Raw genomic sequence first — 13,607 nt, forward strand, 5'->3', positions numbered from 1 at the left:
GAAGCAGAGTTTGAATGCTTGGCAGTTCAGTTTGAGAAAGAACCTCAATGTCTGGTGTCTTATCCTGTCAGATGATCTTCACACTCTTCCTAAGACAATTCAAATGGAAGCAATTCAGTTTCTTGGCATGGTGCTGATATATTGTCCGGGTTTCACAGGCATACAACAATGAGGTCAGCACAATGGCTCTATAGACCTTCAGTTTGGTAGTCAGTCTAATACCTCTTCTCTCTCATACTTTCCTTCAGAGCCTCCCAAACGTTGAGCTAACTCTGGCAATGCACCTGTCAACCTTATTATCAATGTGTACATCCCTGGAAAGTACACTACTAAGGTAAGTGAACTTATCCACCGCATTCAAAACTTCTCCATTTGTTGTAACCAATGGTTCCACATACGGATGGTGTGGTGGTGGCTGATGGAGCACCTGTGTTTTCACCTGTGTTAATTGTTAGGCCAGCCTTGCTTCATTCAGGGCTGCTACTTGGATATGATACCTCCTGAGTTCTTTTGCGACAAGACCTGTTCATTTTTCAGGTCTACTGGATTTTGTGTTGTCTATAAATGTGCTCACATTCATGTACTAATGATGAGTGGAATTGTCTTTGCAGATGTTTTTGTACATTTTTTTGTGTGTGTTTTGACCACAGAGTGGTATTCCCCACCTGCTGTGGTAATCAGGCCAGAGTTGGGTAAGCAGACAATTTTTAGGGCACTTTTTCTAGCCCCTTCCTCACACAGGAGGTGAGTCGTGTGATCCTTAAAAGGCTCCTCAGATTGCCAGTTAATATTTGCACTTTCCTCTTGTTTCCCCAGTGCAGACAAGACTATGAAAAGGAAGCTTGTCTATTGAGGTCCTGGTCAGATTGTTTGTTCTCTCTTGTTTTTCGGAAAACCAGGAATTGAGAATTATGACTGGGAAGCCCAAACTGTATTACTTTGATGGAAGAGGCAGAATGGAATCGGTGGCTGGCTCTCGGCAGCTGCTGGTATGGAGTTTGAAGAAGTGCTTTTGAAAACAGCTGAAGAACTTCAGAATTTAATTAAGGATGGGAAACTAATGTATCAACAAGTGCCAGTGGTGGAAATTGATGGGATGAAGATCGTACAAACCAGAGCTATCCTAAGATATATAGCTGCAAAATACAACTTGTATGGGAAGGACCTGAAGGAGCAAGTCCTTATTAACATGTATGTGGAAGGAATGAAAGAGCTGAGAGACTTAATTATGTTAGTGACTTTTGCTTTGCCTGAAGACTGGGAAAAGAGTTTCCACTTTGTTGCTGAGAAAGCCACTCAAAGATTCCTCCCAATGTATGAGGAGTCATTAAAAGACCAAGGGAAAAATTATCTTGTTGGCAACCAGCTGACCTGGGCAGATATCTTTCTATTTGAACTCATCTTAATGGTTGAAGAATGCAAGTCTGGTGTTCTCTCGGCATTCTCTAAACTGTAGGAGTTCAAATCTGCAATCAGCAAACCCCCCAGGATTCACAAATTCCTTCAGCCTGGTAGTCCAAGAAGGCCGCCAATGGATGAAGCAAATCTTGAAGCTGTGAAGAAGTTATTTAATTTGGAAAAAAGGCTTGCTTCTTAAACACTACTGTTATATTAGTTGATCTTTAGTGATGCCCACAAAAATACTAGTTTGTGCTCCTACAGCATTTCTAGGTTCAATAACTAGTAAATATGATGTCTCCCTATAGATTTTGTAATAAATCAGAAAAACCTGATCTTCACTTTGCTTATTATAAAACTTAGTTTGATTAGAACTTCATCTTATTCAGGGACATAGAATCACAGATTGAAAAATTTTTTATTCCCTATTTAGAGCCAAATTTAGAGCAAAATAAACCTTACAGTGCGGAAAAAAGGCTCCTCAGACACCCAGGGGGCTGCTGAATTCCACTGCTGCTTCCAGTGAGAAACGATCCTTGACCACAGGCCTTGGCTCCTGTGTGCAGGATTGTGACTACAGCTCCCAGTGTATCTGCGCCTGCTGCTTTGTCACTTGCCTGTCACCACAGGACTTTGAGATAGGTAAAATGGTACGGGTGATGTCCTTTAATTTGTGCATAAATTAGATTTAAGTGAGGCAGAGTTGCACAAAGTCATTAGCCTCACTCTCTCCTCCAGAGTCATCACAGTCCAATGGCAGGACAGAATCAAGACAACTAGTGATGGCTCAAGATGGAGTGGATGACCTTGGTGTCTTTGATGTCTAACCAAGCTCTAAGCACTCCACAACGCCTGCTTCAGCTACCTTCATGGCCGCTGGAACAAATTGTTCTCATCTGCCCATTCCACCAGGGGAAGTCTTCACATGCTTGGGGTAAATACCCCTCTTCCCCTCGCCCTCAACTCACCAACAGGTTTGAAACCCCTTGGTTACCCTCGACCTGGTTTATCCTGTCTGCCAGTGTGTGGCCACTGTGTATGCTACAGCTTCTTGGAGCCACAGTTGAGAGTTAGGTGGAAGAGGTAGACAGCAAAGGTGGAAAGCAGCCCTGAAAAGGGCTTGGCAGCCTTCACACCAGAGGTGCTAGTCTTCCCTAAACACACCCTACATCCCCCAGGAGGAGTGTAAGGTTGCAGGAAGCCACCAGAGCTCTAAATCCTATAATAGAGCAGCCAATGAACTTTGTTGAGATTGTCTTCTTGTTCTTTTTCCCCCCTCCCCTAACTCAGTCTGGGATACAGAGGTAGATTGTGGTCCTGGATAGTGATGGTGAGCCAGGGCTCTAAATCTATATGTCCTGCACCATCTCATAGTGCTAGGTGGGGTAGCTAAGCTCAAATCTTGGTTGTCTTTGAGTCTGAACCACATTCTTGGTACTGTGTGCCAAAGCCAGGGTCTGACCCTTCCTACAATCCTGGGTAAAGTAGCTAGCCCTGCATCCTGTCCCAGTCTGCTAAAGGGATGTCATTGTGCTAGGTCCTGCCTACGTTGTAGTCCAGACGCCACTACCCTGCCTGAGTTCTAGATGAGGTGCTTTGGGACTGATCCTACCTCTTACACTCCAGTCCAGAAGTGGGGAACCTGGGTCATGATGTTTGGATTTAGTTAAAGGGCCGCACTTGAGGACCTAGAGGGCCACATGTGGCCTCGAGGCCTCAGCTTCCCCACCCCTGCTAGTCCCTGGCTAAGATATTCCCATGGACATCTTCCATTTCCATATCTTCTGTTGTTCATCCCTTCATTTTTGAAGAGGACCAATGACATCACAGGGTGATGTTTTGGCTTGCATGTGAATTGGATTTTAGTGAGGCAGATTTACACAAAGTAGTCAGTCTCATTCTTTCTTCTAGAGTCATTGAAGCCCAGTGGCAAGACAAAAGTCAGGATGACTGGTGACGGACAGGGATGCAGTGGATGACCTTTGGCATCTGACCAAGCTTGAAGTGCTTCAGCTGCTTTTGTGGCTGTTGGAACAAATTGTTCCCATCCATCCATTTTGCAGGGGGAAGTTTTTACGTGCTTGGGGTAGACATCGCTCTAACTCACAGATGGGTTTGAAGCTGGTTGGTTACTCTCAATGTGGTTTAGCCCATCTGCCAAGATGGTTTTACCAGGTTGTGGCCACTGCACATGCTATAGCTTCTTGGAGCCACAGCTGAGAGTTAGGTGACAGGTCAACAAGAAAGATAGCCCAGAACAGAGCTTGGGAATTCCTCACACCAGAGATGCTAGTCTTCCCTGAACACCCTGGGCAGCCCTCTATATCTTCTATTAGCACTAGGGAAGAAGTAAGTATTGTAACATGCTTGAAGGCAAAGAAGAGATATTATTCATCTTGTTCTAGGACTTTCATTCCTTTCATAATCCAATCCTACTCCTTACCACAATCTCCCACCAGACTTGTAGTTTCAGCCTGTGTACTGGCTCAACTTCACCTCTCCCACCCTGTCAGGGGCTGCCTTTCCTTGTGCAATAATAGTCTATAAGAAGTTGCATTGGCTTCATCTTAAGGCTCTGTCTCCTGGTCCAGACCCAGAGCAATAACTTTTGGCTTTAGCTCTATTTCCTAGTGTATAGAGGAGCAACCCGCCCCCCCCCAACCAGCCACCACCAGGAAAGGCATCAACTTTGGGCCTCAATGCCCACTGTAGTCCCAGATGGGATAAAGGAGCTTGCTGATGTTTCTCTATAGGCTTGTTAATCATCTGCTTCATATGGCACTATGCTCTATCATTCTTGAGGTACTTCTGGGGAGAACTTGATTTGGAACCTTTCATATTGTCATCTTTGCCTAGACTCCTTAAATGCTTATTTCAAAAGATAATAACATTCATTCCTTGCCTTCAAGTATACTTATTCCCTAGTACTAACAGAATGGGTGTGGGGGATGTCTATGGCAGAAGAAAACATACCACAGTGCCTTACAGTCTACTTCCAGTTTGGAAGTATAATGATCCTTTAATTTCATGTGCACACAGATGTAACATGTCCTGAAGCTTCAGCAACTTCCTTTTATTTTTCGTTTTTATGCCACCGTAAGTTGCAGAGAACCAGCTCTCCAGCTTCCAAGGGGAAGAGGGAGCAGCATTGAACATTAAATACTGTGCAGCCAAGGGCCTTCAGAGAGAGGGACAGCATTCTGTGCTGGGCCTAGAGTCTGGGAGATCGGAACTCCAACTTATCTCACTATGGGCACCTCTTAAGCTGTGAGTCTTGGTTTCCTAATGTTTATAAGGAGAATGGCTCAAATAAGTATGCAAAGTGCTTTGCAAAATTTTAAGTACTACAGCTGTGATTTCCTTGCCTAGCAATGGCTGTTTGATTGGAAAGCTGCTAAAAGCTGACCCTTGAACAGTGGCGTCTCCCCAGCTTTCTCATTTCCCATCGTAACAGCAGTGGTTTGGTTAGCTGTCTCATAGGAAACAGGAGGCACCAGACACACTCACTGCATGTGATAAAAATAGCATCAGGGAAAGATTGGTGACCTCAAAGTGAATTTGTGACTTAAAATATTTATGATGGGAATTCTGGTTAATGAAATCTGCTAAGCAAGTATAACTGTACTTCCTTTTAAAGATATGTGGAATAATATATCTTAAAGGATATATTACATGTATTGTTTATTATATTATATATTATATTATGTATGTTGTTTTATTATAAAGGATTTGGTTGTTAGGTGGTATAATAGATGGAGTGGACCTGGAGTCATGAAACACGAGGTGAATTCTACCTTAGACATTTATTAGCTATATGGTCCTAGTCAAATCACTTAACCTTTGTTTTCCTCATTTTCATAATGGGATAAATAGCATCTATTTCATAAGGTTATTGTGAGAATAGATAAAGAAAGTGTCTTTCAAACTTTAAAGTGCATATTGATGGTAGTTATATTAGCTATGTAATATTGTAAAGCTACTTTATTGTGAAGAAGGTAGATTGATACTGGACTTCTGTACGTATCAGGTTCTAGAGCTTTTGGGAAGCAGCTCCCATTAGAGTGGGTGAGGGGAATTGAGGCCAGGAATTTATTCTTGGGCTAGTTTAGGCTTAGTAAAAGCGGGAAGGAGGGAAAAGAGGTCCAAACCTTTGTGTTTTAACAAAAGAATGTTAACTTCAGCTAATACCAATGATAAAGGAGCAGCTCTAGGATTGCCAAACACTTAAATTGTATAATGGAAATCTGGAAAGCTGGATGGCACCTTCCTCTTTCCATTGTTACATGCTAATGAAGTGGCTCCGCTCAAACAAAGGAGCGGAGCAGAGCAGTGGAAGGAAATTAGCAAAAAGTGTGGTCTTGGCCCAGGCTTAGAGAGAGAGGTCTCTGAAAATCTGTGAAGTCCTTTCCAGGATGGATGTCCGAACACCTGATCTCTGCTCACATCATCTTTTTTTCCTATCCATCTTTTTTTTTAAAGTAAAATGAGCATTAATATCTTCTTCCAAGCTGTCTCATTTATGAAAGTCATATCTACATTCCTTCTGTCTCCTTCCTGAAGCCTTTCCCTAACCTCCCTACTTCCCAGCTGAAAGTGAAACCTTTCTTCCCAAACTTTCTCTCTCATAGCTTGCTGGTCCATAGTTGTTTGCATACTATCTGTCCCTTTAGGCTGCGAGCTCCTTGAGAACTGGGACTGTATTTTGCCTTTCATTATGTAATAGTGATAGCTAATATTTGTATAGTACTTACTATATACCAGGCACTATGCTAAGCACTTTACAATTATCATCTCATTTGATCTTCACAATGACCTTGGGAGATAGGCTAGTATCAGCCCCAACTTATAGATGAAGAAACTGAGACAAACAGAGGTTAAGGGACTTGCCCAGGGTCACACAGCTGGCAAGTGTCTAAAGCCAGATTTGAATTGAGTTCTTCCTGATTCTAGCCTCAGTGCTCTGTGTATTGTACCAACCAGAAGCTCTAGCTTTATATCTCACAGAACTTAACACAGTGCCTGACACACAGTAGGTGCTTAATAAATGTTTACTTTTAACTGACTGATTTTCCAATTGTTATGTCCTGAAGCTTCAGCAACTCTTTATCTAAATTATTTTGTATTCATATCATGTTATTGGTCCTAAAGAAAATTTATCTTCTCACATAAAAGTACACGTTCTCCAAACTTCCTTCTTCCTGTTGAAAACATCATCATCCTTCCTGTCATCCAGGTTCATAATGTAAGACCCATCCTTACTTCTTTACTCTCCCTCACTCCACCCCCCCCAATCCGCTATCTATTCAGTCAAAATCTTGTCAGTTCTTCCCTTCTTTTCACTCTTAGGAATCACCCTAGTTCAGACTCTGATCACCTTTTGTGTAGATGACCATAAAAGCCTCCTACATGGCACTTCTACTCTTTCCTCTTCGATTTAAAAGAAATTTCTTAAAGCATAGAGTTTTTTTTAACCTCTATATTCATGATTTTCTGGTCCTGTCACCAGAGCCTAGCCTAGCATAACCAATGCCCTTCTCTTTATTAGTGGACACAATAAATGTTTGCTGAAAAGACAGTATAAAGGAAGCAACACTTTTAGAGACAGAAGAACTGAATTTGAATCCCAGTTCAATACCTGCAATCCATGTGACTCTGGGTAAGTCACTTCAACTTTCCGGGTCTTAGTTTCCTTATCTGTAAAATGAGGAGTTGAACTCCTTCAAGCTCTAAATGACCTAAATGTTGAATAGAAGTAGCCTTTGATCTGGGCCTTGGCATATGGGTAGGATTATGACCTGTGCTGTGGTTCTAGATATAGGGATTTTCTAAAAATGTATTTAAAAGGACTGAGTTATTCCTTCCCCTAGTTAAGGAAGACTTCTTTGCAGAAGATGCTTTAACTCCATCTCTCCATATACTCCCAACCTTGTTTACTTCCTCTCATAAGGAAGGATTTAGATACCCCAGAGAGAATTCACAAAAGAAAAATTGTCTGGTCCCTGCCTATAACAGATGCTCCCTGACAGGCTAGACAGGTGGCTCAGACTCATTGGGTCTCAGAGAAAGACAGATGCATGTGGATGTATATTAAGATTGACATTTTTGAAAGATGAGGCCATTGAAGATGTCTCCCTATAGAGCAAGGATTCTTAACCCAAGGTCCATGAATTTGTTTTTGTTTTTGAAGATATTTTGATAACTTATTTAAACAAAATTGGTTTCCTTTGCAATCAAGGGTGTCCCAGAGGTTTTACCAGATTGTCAATGGAGTCCATCACGCAAAAAGGTTAAGAACCCTTACTATAGAAGGTATAAACATCTTTACTGATACCATATTTGGAACCACTTTGGTGATATTTCCTTGTTGGGGTGTGAAGAAGTACCCTTGCTCTGAGTACTTGGTTCATTACTACCATGTTGCTTGCCCATGATTGAAGGAATCATGGTGTTTGGGGGGCACTCAGTTGAGTCATGGTTGGTACATACATAAGCTACACTTCTGGAGTTGGACTTTAAAAGGGAGCAGACACAGCCCTGGAAAACTCAGAGAAAAGAGTTATGGGCTTTGAAAAAAAATCTTTTGTGTAGAAATGTCAATAGAAATATTGTAACATTATCAGGGGAGACTGTTGTTGGGGAAAAGGAAACTAAAATCTAACATTCTTTGGGGATACAATGCAAGAAGCAAAAACCAAAATTAAATTTAGGCTATGTAAGACCCTGGCTGCTTATAACTCAGAGGGAAAAAACAGATACACTAGTAGAGACAGACAAAAATGAGGTTCTCTACAAAACTATATTGTGTTGCCTCTTCACACCATCCCCTTTTCCCAGCGCAAACACCCTCCCCATACCCAAGCAAGAACGGAAAACCACCATTTGGTTAAAAAAACCAACGACTTGGTAATCTAACAGGTTTATCTGGCCCCAACTCTGTTAAGAGTTTGAAACAGTGGCCATTGGTGAATATCATGCATGATAAACCAAATAACATTAAAGTTGGAAGGGAGGGAGTTTGATACCTATGCATTGCTAATTTTCCCTATGAAATTGCCCAGTAATACATATTTCTTATTAATACAGAAAAAATTAAGGAAAAAGAAACATTCTTCACAATCACTGCTAGTATTTATTTATGCATTTTTGTTGATAAATTTTGTTTAGACCCAGCATATAAGAACACATTATGCTCACAATGCAATTCTGTACAACATGTGGTTCATGATAATAGGTAAAACAGTATAACAGGGTGATTGCATCTGATAGTATATGCAGCTTAAAGGACAGGTGTATGCTTTATGCTAACAGGTGTATATTAATATATACATCTTACCATGTTTGAAGAAGAGGGACAACACACCCCAAATCCTCCAAACATGAAATATCAGAAGCTGGTTGATCTTTACTTTTAAAAAGATGTTTGCTTTGGCTCTTTCAGTTGACTGTAAGGACTCAGGAAGAAAATGGGATACAATGTGCGAGCCCTGGCCTTTGCTGATTCTTTCTGGGGGCTAGAATACAGGTGTGTGTGTGTGTGTGTGTGTGTGTGTGTACACATATATGTACACATATATACACACATATACACACACATATATGTACACACACACACACACACACACACACATATATATATATATATATATATATACACACATAAATACATAGGTAAAAGAATAATCTTTGTGGCCCTGTCTGGATATCCACAGCAGCTGGTCTTTGTCATGCTCACTAAGCAAATCTAATAAACCATTTCTTCTTTTTAGACTGGCTCAATTCTAGCACCAACTCTAAACCCATGCCACCTGTAATGTGTAGGTTCTAAAAGTTATGGTAGAGGAATGGAGGGGAGAGGGTTAATATAACTGAATTTCACCTCTATTGTCTCCATCTCTATTGTTTATGCCAGCTGTTCTTATCTTTCATCTCTGCAACCCTTTACCTATTCTATAAATGTGACTTTGAGTGAACTAAATTGGGTCTTATGAAAATGGATAGATCCTAGGGGCTTAAAAATTTTGAGTTCACCCCTAAATTACCAGCCTTATGGCTCACCTCTCCCCTATAACCAGACTGTTCATTTCTCCAAGATGTGACCCTTCCTACATCCACCGTTGGTCATAGATTTATCTTTAGAAGGGACCTTAAAGACTATTACCTACTTGTCAAATTCTAGTGATTGGGAAAATGAAGGTCTAAGATGTTAAGTGGCTTGTCCAAAGTCAGGTAGTGATTGCAAAAATAAGAATTTGAACTCAGGTCCTCTGACTTCAAATCCATCACTGAACCACGCTGACTCCTGAGATGTTGATTTAGCACAGTATGTAAAAAAGGCTAGTTTCTCTGAAGGATAAAATAAAAAATTCTCACCAACTAATGGGTGTGAATATACTTTGGGAAAAAATGGCAGTCTAGTAGATTATGTAATCTATGCAGGACTTCTAGGAGTCTGGAGCCATAGCGGTCTTTAGGAAAGGAACAAATGAAGCATCTAAAAGGTAAAGGATGGCTTGAAGCCATTAGATCATAAGCTCCTTGAGGGTAGAAACTTGTCTTTTACTTTTTTTTTTCAAATTTTGTATCCCTAATGCTTATCATGTGCCTGTTATGTAGTAGGAGACTAATAAATGTTTATTTATTGATTAATTGAAGCTCCAGGTGGGAACTTTGGGGCCAGATGTAGAAATGTTTTCTTTATCTAGGTGAGAAGGGACTGGGCAGTACACAGAGTGGTCAAGGAGATTAGAGAATGGAAGCTCCCCCAACCTCTCTAAATTAACAATCTAGGTCACCTTTTTAGACTTTAAGTATTAAAGTCTAGAAAATAAGTTTTGAGAAGGATTGGGGAATCCATTATTCTATGAAGTCTGAACTCAAATCTTCTAAGGTTAAAAGTGTGAATATCTGTTTTTTTTAGTTCAGGTTCTCATAGCCATTAACTTGGACCATACTAATAATCTCTTAGGGCAAGGTGGATTTCTTTTTTCTTTCTTTTTTTTTTTTTTTAAGGCAATTGGGGTTAAGTGACTAGCCCAGGGTCACACAGCTTGTAAGTGTCAAGTGTTTGGTCTGAGACCGGATTTGAATTCAGGTCCTCCTGCACCACCTAGCTGCCCCACAAGGTGGGTTTCTTAACCTGGCATCTGTGAATTTGTTTTTAAAAATATTTTGATATAAATATTTCAATATAATTGTTTCCTTTGTAATCTTTTGGATTTTATTTTAAGCATTTTAAAACATTATCCTGAGAAGGGAGTCCCACAGACTTTACTGAATTGTCAAAGGGTTCCATGACATAAAAAAGTTAAATATCCCTGTTTTAAGGGGTCTCTTGGCCACTGTACTTTGGCTCTCCCATCCATTGTTCACACTGACACCAATACAATCTTCCTTAGGCACACCTCTAACCAAGTCAGACAAGGCTGTCAACCTGACCATAACTCTCTACTCCAATCCCCACTCTCTATTCCCACCTGACAAAAACCTTGTAGTTTGGGACTAGATCATTTGTAGTCCATTAGTCCAGAGAAGCTACTCAGAGTTAGAGCTCATGGCCACTTCCCTGATTCCTAAACCCCAAGTTCATTAAATCAGTCAACAAACATCTATTAAGTATTTACTTCTCCAAGTGAATGAAGTGCAGCATTAAGTATTTCCTACACATCAGGCTTTGTGCTAAGCACAAAGAAAGGCAAAAGATATTGTCTGGCCCTAAAGAAGTTCCCTGGGATCTCAATGGGGAGACAATAGGCAAACAACTATGTACATATGTACATACGAGATACATACAGAGTACAATGGGAGAAGGGGGAAGAATAGAGGGAAATGATGGGACAGGAAAGGCCTCCTGTAGAAGGTAGAATTTGAGCTGAGTTTTGAAAAAGAAAGCCAGGGAAACTAAAAGGCAGCGGTCAGGAGAGAGAGTATTCAGGGCAGGTGAGATAACCATTTTGTACAATAAACATCTAGAAGGCAGGTATTGCTGATTCAAAATGTTTATTTATGGCTCAAAGTGTAATAAGACTGGGAAGACTGGAAGAGGCAAGATTATGAAAGCTGTTAAATATTGACTCATGAAGATCACTTTGGCATCTTTGTATAGAATAGACTATAGTGGTGTGGTGGGTGAAAGATGAAATGACTGAGGAAACAAAGGTTCAATCTTCCGAGCATATCAATTTATTAAGCAATGTATGTCCATTGCTCAACAAACCAGGACCTAGCTTAGACCTAGACCCCAATTACAGGGGGAAACAGACTTTTATACATTAAAAATAATTAATCAAATAAGACCAATTAGTTAAAAGGAAATAATACAACATTAGGTAATCTGCTTTCTAATTGGGGGAAAGAATAGGGATTTTCCAAGTTGGGAGGGGGAGAGTAAATAGGTACAATTTCCTGAATTCAGAATAAGGGGTTCCCTATACTTCCCCAAGTGTTTGTAAGCAATCAAAGGAACATGGAAACAATAACTGATTAATCAATATGGGACCAGTTTTCAGACAAGACATATGGGCTGCTTCAGATGTATAATTGTGAGGAAATTCCCTGCATCAGTCTTTGGATCTGACTCCATTTCTGGTCAGCATAACCTAGGTCCTCATTAAGGGTCTCTAACCAGCAGATATGGGTGGTCCAGCTTTCCAGCCATACAGGGCTAGGTATAAACAATACAACAAATTTTTTTCTCCCAGTCCCACAATTGAATAAAGTTGTCTCACAGAAATTGGACTAGATTTGCCCATAACTCAATAGAAAGGGAACTGACCTAGCTCCAGAATTGAGTCACAGAACAGTCAGAGTGGTTCACTCAGTTCCCATAATTAATCACTTGCCGTCCTAATCCCCTCAGTCTCCTCAGTGGGGAGTGATATGAGGGAGGAGGACCACCAGAAGGGTATTGCAATAGTTCAATCATGGAAGTGATGAGAGCCAGCATTAAGCATTAAACCAGACACATCCCTATGTATTTATTCTCATCCATGGCTATTTTCACATCCCCTGGGGGTAAAGAACCTTATTCCCCTAAGCTTACACTCAATACATCATAAGTTCTGGCATTAAATTATATTTACTTTTGCATTTAATCATCCACTGTACTGAACTGCTTTTTAATTGTTTTATGGGTTGAGACACATAAAGTCCTGTCTTCTCAGCTAAGTTGCAAACTGCTAGGCAGGGACCCTGATTCATTTTTCACTTCCTGTCTTCCCATGTAGCACAAGCTACATTAATGATGAAATAAACCTTTGTTGTTGTTGTTGGGGTGTGTGTGTGTGTGTGTGTGTGTGTGCCCTCGCTTGCTCCCCCTTGACAAAGACACTTCCTGATCAGCACAGTTGACAGGCACAAACTCAGAAGTCCTCAGCTCTAGAAATCTGTGTAGAAGCAGACAGGATTCATGTTGCAAGAACCATCAGAGAAATTCTGAGGAGATTCGGCCCTTTATCCCTCTCACACATGAGACAGAAGAAAAACTGAAGGAGGCCTGTGCATAAAACAAAACAAAACAAAATAAAACCCGTCCAGGTAAGAAAAGCTGGATTACCACTTGGCATTTGGGTTGCTCAGGTATTCATCAGGCTGGATGACCTGTGGGTCCCCACCAACTCTGAGATTCCATTATTCTATGGTTCTTCTCACTAGACTGTTTCTCCCCTCCCTCCACCCCCATCTCTACCTATTGAATTGTATTTGTCCTTTGATTTTAATGTGAGGGAGCTAGGTGGTACAGTGGATAAAGTGTTGACATTACATGAAGAAGCCCTGAGTTTAACTCTATCCTTAGACTTTTCTTCATCTTCAACTGTGTGACTCTGGGCAAGTTACTTAACCTCTCAACCTCAGTTCCTTAATGTGAAAAATGGGGATAAGCACCTACCCTAGATGGTTGTTATGAGGATAAAATGAGATAATATTTATTAAGTGCTTCAGAAACCTTAAAATGCTATACCAATGCTAACTATTATTATTAATATTAACCCATTCTTCAGATACCATCTATTATATAAAACTTTCCCCCAATCTTCCCAATTAGAAATAATTTCTTTCTGTTAATGATACCACAGATTTAAGGTTTGGAAAGCACAATACAAAAATTATCTCATGATTTCACAACATTTACAGATGAGTAAACTGAGACTGAGGGTATTAAATCATTTGCCCAGGGCAACACAGTTAATGTGTCTGAGGCAGGATTTGAACTC

The 13,607-nt window shown here is 40.6% G+C and overlaps 1 pseudogene; it reads left to right on the plus strand.

Moving 5' to 3' along the window:
- The first annotated feature begins 911 nt into the window (after positions 1–911).
- Positions 912–1,559, plus strand: LOC110218546 (glutathione S-transferase 3 pseudogene; annotated as a pseudogene).
- Positions 1,560–13,607: the final 12,048 nt, after the last annotated feature.

The sequence above is a fragment of the Phascolarctos cinereus genome, unplaced genomic scaffold (genome assembly GCF_003287225.1).
Source record: "Phascolarctos cinereus isolate Bilbo 61053 unplaced genomic scaffold, phaCin_HiC Scaffold_2;HRSCAF=192, whole genome shotgun sequence".
Lineage (NCBI taxonomy): Eukaryota > Metazoa > Chordata > Mammalia > Diprotodontia > Phascolarctidae > Phascolarctos > Phascolarctos cinereus.